The sequence below is a fragment of the Zingiber officinale genome, chromosome 3B, assembly GCF_018446385.1.
Source record: "Zingiber officinale cultivar Zhangliang chromosome 3B, Zo_v1.1, whole genome shotgun sequence".
NCBI lineage: Eukaryota > Viridiplantae > Streptophyta > Magnoliopsida > Zingiberales > Zingiberaceae > Zingiber > Zingiber officinale.
The window spans coordinates 27,940,308-27,945,980 of NC_055991.1; the positions used below are offsets into that span (position 1 = coordinate 27,940,308).

A 5,673-nucleotide genomic window follows, 5' to 3' on the forward strand; every position below is an offset into this window, starting at 1 on the left:
TGATGAGGAAGCTAGTTGGGCAATTTGACTATCCTGGATCTTTTGATGCTTATCAGAATTATCCATTCTCTGAATGAGCCTTGCTATATCTTGCTTCATTTCATTCTGACTTGAGATAATTTCTTCAAGCATCTTTTCAATATTTGACTTTGGTAAACCTTGAGAAGATAGATGTTGGAAATTTTGTTGCCCAGCTTGAAAATTTGGTCTTACCCCCATAGATGGTCCTTGATCTTGATTATTTCTGTAAGAAAAATTGGGATGGCTCTTCCATCCAGGGTTATAAGTATTTGAGTATGGGTTATTCTGCCTTTGATTGTAACTCACGATTGCATCACATTGCTTCAGTTGATTGATTTGTGCAGTGATAGCTCCCAATGGACATGAGTCATTTGAGTGCTCTGAACTCCCACATACTTCACAAGATGTACTAATAGCATTGACCATATTAGCACTAGTCCCCATATTTTCAAATTTCTTTGTAAGAACGTCCAATTTTGCAGACAAAAGAGTGACTGCATCTACATCAAACTTCCCTGATGCTTTAATTGTTGGGTTTACAGAAGAATAGCCACCACTTCTTTCATTTGCCCATTGATGATGATTTTGTGCTACACTGTCAATAATTTCTTCAGCTTCATCTAAACTTTTATTCATAAGTGCCCCTCCAGCAGCTGAATCAAGGGACACTTTGGTATGATAGTTGATACCATTGTAAAAAGTGTGCAACACTAACCATCTTTCCAACCCATGATGTGGGCATTGTCTGAGCATACTATTATATCTATCCCATGCTTCAAAAAGAGATTCTGAGTCAGTTTGCTTGAAGCTTGCAATTAAATTCCTCATATGAGCTGTTTTGCTTGGTGGATAGAATTTATCAAGAAACTGTTGCTCACACTGCTCCCAAGTGGTGATGCTATTAGGGGCCAAAGAATTCAGCCATTGCTTTGCCCTATCTCTTAAGGAAAACCCAAATAATAACAATCTAACTGCTTCTGAAGGAACTCCATTCATTTTCATAGTACCACATATTTCATAGAAGACCTCTAAGTGTTGATTGGGGTCTTCATGAGGTCCTCCACCAAATTGGTTCTGCTGCACCATAGATATAATTACGGGTTTGATCTCAAAGTTATTAGCTTCCACTGGAGGTCTTGAAATACTAGATCGAAAACCTCTTGCATAAGGTGCTGCATAATCCTTGAGTGGTCTATTCGCCATGTTCAAATGTTCCTGTTCTTCAATTTACCTTTGCAGAATTCTTCTTTTATGGAAAGTTCTGTCAATCTCAGGGTCAAAAGGAAAGAATTCCCCTGCAAAGTTAGATCTTCGCATACACAAGAACAAGATAGCAAATGACAAAAGAAAAATAAGAGAATCAAAAATACAGAATTGAAATTGTACAAAAAGAATTAACAAGAAGTAAGAGTTATACAAGAAAATAAAAATAGAAATCTAATGATTAGTTACAACTATGCAATATGAAAGGAAAACAAATGTTATGTTTAGTCTAACTCAATTGATAATTCCTAATGTTATAGCGCAGTCCCCGGCAACGGCGCCAAAAACTTGTTACGCTCCGCAAGTGTACGGAAATGTCGCAAGTAATATAAAAGATTATCGTATCCACAGGGACTGGAATAAGCACTAGAAATGTCTCAATGTGAATTAGCTAAACAACTATCCAATCGTTTCAAATGCCAAGTGAAGGTAACAAATCTAATATTATAGATCAACAAACAAGAGTTTAGTGTTTTGGGTTATGATAAGGGAGATTCTAGGAGTTTCGGTTTCTTTGTAAGATTTCTTGAATGTAAATGGTTCACCAATTCTTATCCCTCAATTGCCAAACTCTTGTAGAAAGTTGCCGGTTCTCTCTTGCAATAGATAACCGGCTAAGGACTGAGAAATGTATCTAAACATGATCAATTAGACGTGAACCTACGTTGTCCTTACACAGAAGCGCACCTATTACTATGCCTTCCTCGGATATCAACATAGAAGCCCACAACTTATTAATCTATCAAGATACAAGGAACTAATCACAAAATCCATCCTACTCTCTTGAATATTCCTATTTCCTCTTCAAGATTATCTCTCAAATGTCCTTACACGGGCTTGCACCTGTCACGTGGATCCCTCGGATGATCGAGTGAGAGTTTATCTTTACAAAGTCCACAAGAAATCCAAACAATCAATCAAGAATGAGAATTAAGCACAAATCATCATTACTCACTCAAGATCTAATTGATACAAGCAAGTCAATGTCATTGAAACAAGAAAATGGCAAATCCACAAGAGATTACATCAATCCATAATACAAATACTCCCTTAATCCTAGAATACAAGATCTACTCCATGAATCGAGGAAGAATATCCGAAGAAATGAAGATTACAAGCATTTCTTAAATTCCCAATCCAAGAAACCAAGAAAAGGGGGAAAAAGAAAACTTATCTACGGAGAAGCCTCGTCTTCGGATCCAATCCTCGCTCCGGAGTCGAAATCGTCAAGAACTCCCTTAGAATCGCCCAGAAATCCTCCCAAGAGTGGGAGGAAACCACCAAATCTTGCCTTCTGCCAAAGGGGGGGAGATCCCCTTTCAATTCATGAAGGAGGGTTTAAATAGAGGAGGGAATCGGGCGCCACACGGCCCCGTGACACGGCTGCAGTGAGATTCACACCATGTCCGGCCTTTCTCGCCAAAGCTGCAGACTCGCACGCCAGACCCTTCTCGCCTCGAATGCTACACGGCCGCAGTGGTGCACACGGCCACACCGCTTGCTCGAAACCTCACACGCCGTAGATCCACACGGCCATGTAAGGCTTCTGCCTGGTTGGCTTCCAATCCGTGTGAGGTTCACACGGCCATGTCATCTTCCTCTTCTGTTGATGCCAAACTCCACACGGCCCGAGCTCCATACCAGTGCAGGGCCGTGTGAGGTACACGGCCTGGTGACTTCTCCCTTTGTTTCCTCCAAGGCTTGCCCAAAGATGTAGATTCTTCACCAAATCGACTCCTGTGTACAGAAAAATGCACAAAAAGCAGATCTCCGAACCAAAAGAGTAAATATGCTAAAAGGAAAGCTGGAAGTATAAAAATGCATAGATCAAGCATGCTCAAAGTATGTAAATGTGCGTAAAAACATGCATAAAAGAGTATATAATCTACGCACATCACCAAGTCTTGCTTGGTGCCCAAGCAAGGGGCCGACCATCCACACATAGAAAAGGAAGTTTTATTTTTTGTAAAATCTTTCCTTTTATAGAGATCCATTAAAAGGATTTAAAATGATGATTTTAATTATAAAACTTTACTTTTTAGATCGGTCACAAAAGGAAATAAAAGGGAGTTTTTATTTTGTTAAAAACTTTCCTTTTATGATACTTTCTACATGGTTTTAAAAGAGAGTTCTAAATTGTTAAAATCTTTCCTTTTTTAGCTTTCTACAAATGATTAAAAGAGAGATTTGAAATCTTTCATTATTTGTAGTTATGTATAATGTTTAAAAGAAAGATTTTAATTTTAAACTTTTCTTTTTGTAACCATGATATAAAAGGAGTTTTATTTTAAATCTTTTCTTTTATAGACATCCACAAAAGGATTTAAAAGAGAATATTTTAATTTTTGTTTAAAATCTTTCCTTGTTTGATGAACAAGTGGTGGTTGACCATGTACAGGAATAAAAGGAAGTTTTAATTTTTGTTTTAAAACTTTCCTTTTTTGGATTCACCAAGGATTATAAAAGAGAGGGAGAAGGTGCCTCATGGAGAACAACCTAAGCCTTGCATCCTCTCTATTGTGGCCGAAACTCCTCTCTTCTTTTTCCTTGGTGGCCGACCCTCTTCCTTCTCTCTTATCCTTTTGTTTCCTTTCTTGGAGGCCGGCGACATCAAGCTTGGTTTTCTCTTGGTGGCTAGTTGGTTGAAGGAGAAGAAGAAGAGAAGAAAGCTCTCTTGTCTAGCATCCCTTGGAGGTTAGTTGGTGGCCGAAACTTGGAAGCAAAGGAAGAAGGTTGGGTGGATTTCATCTTGGTAGATCGTCACCCACACGACGTCCAAGAGGAGGAGAGGAATACAACAGAATATCAAGAGGTCTCTAAGCTACTAAGAAAGGTATAACTAGTTATTTGTTTCTGCATCATAACTAGTTCATCTTCTTTGTATAGATCTTGAAAAACCAAGCACAAGAGGCTATCGATTTTTGGCTATCTTTTTTGTTATCGATTTTCTGATTCGATTTCATGTTTCGATATTGTGCTTTTATTGAGGTCTCTGTAGTTAAACCTAGTTTACTGTAAGAAGTTAAATATTCGATTTCTTTGAAAGGCTTTGTCTAGGAAGTAGTGGATGATCCCATACTCAAGAAGGCCTAGTGCCTCACCATGTTTAACTTGGAAGCCGATCTTTGAAATAGATATTTTAATTAACTTCTATAATATGGTTTAACTTATGAAGAACACATCGGTTAAACTTGGAGTAAAAATGTTAAGTATCGTTTCCAATCTAAGTTTAACTTCTGAAGGACAATTTGGATTAATAGTGTTAAGCATCGTTTGCAATCCAAATTTAATTTCAGTAGAGCACATGGGTAGCTAGCTAGGATAGTTCTATGCTTGTATAAATTTTTGTACAAGGAAAGTAGAACGGTATTCCGAGTAGCAACCAACAATTGGTATCAGAGCTAGGTTTATGCCTCTGTATGTTTGGTTTTCAGTTAATTATGCACATGTCATACATATTTTAGGCATGAAAATAGTAGGATGTGAAAATAGATTAACTCTGTGGTTGCAGGCTCCAACTATTATGGCCTATTGTGATTATGTGTGATTGGACACTCAGACATGTCGAGGGCATTTTATGGGTGTGGATGATTGTATTTATTAAATATAGCAGGAGCTGTATTAGTTTTAGGATTTTACATTTTGTTCGATCTAGACTTTATATACATTCCTTTGTGGAATATAGGATCGATATATGTAAAATTTTATTTTTGTCACGGATCGTATCCTTGCGAGGCGTGGTGCTATTTGAGGACCAGAGGCGCAGTGGAAAAGGAAGCTTGATGGACGCGACGACATGAGCCCTAGGGTTGGCGGCTAGGTTTGATGACTGCTAAGGATAGCGGCACACGGAGGTCAGTGATGGAAGAGGCCATAATAGTTGAAAAATTATTTCCCCATATTTATTACTTTTATTTGCTGTGATGTGTGTGTGTGCATATTAAAATCCTCATCTTAAATAACTAAGTGGGAGAGGGATTTCTAAATAAATTCCACGGTCTCCAATACTGGTTTGTAAGTGATGTAAACAAACTTGCGCATTGGCTTTGAGTGCCTTCCTCCACATCGGAAGAGTTTGTTTATGGATCACTAGATCAAACTTCCATTATGGATAATTATAGGAAATTATATAGGAGCGTGTGATCTTCTCCATCTGAAGGTGCGCAATCCTATTTAATGGACTAAGTATCAAATAATGGTATACACTTAGGCGCATTTAATAGTATCCTCCCCATCGGAGTCACTGCTATTATTTGTGTGACCGAAGGAATACCAACTATTAATTTTATTTATCATAAAGTTAAGTTGACAAGAATAAAATTAATGGGTAAAACCTCCTCTTACAAATGTTTGAATTTGTATACGTCCACACTATCGTGACATACAAAA

At 37.9% G+C, this 5,673-nt stretch overlaps 1 non-coding gene across 1 annotated transcript; it reads left to right on the top strand.

Annotated features, from left to right (window-relative positions):
* Positions 1–745: 745 nt before the first annotated feature.
* LOC121968880 lies at positions 746–851 on the top strand. The gene has a single exon (XR_006108400.1). It is a non-coding gene; the product is annotated as a small nucleolar RNA R71 (small nucleolar RNA).
* Positions 852–5,673: the final 4,822 nt, after the last annotated feature.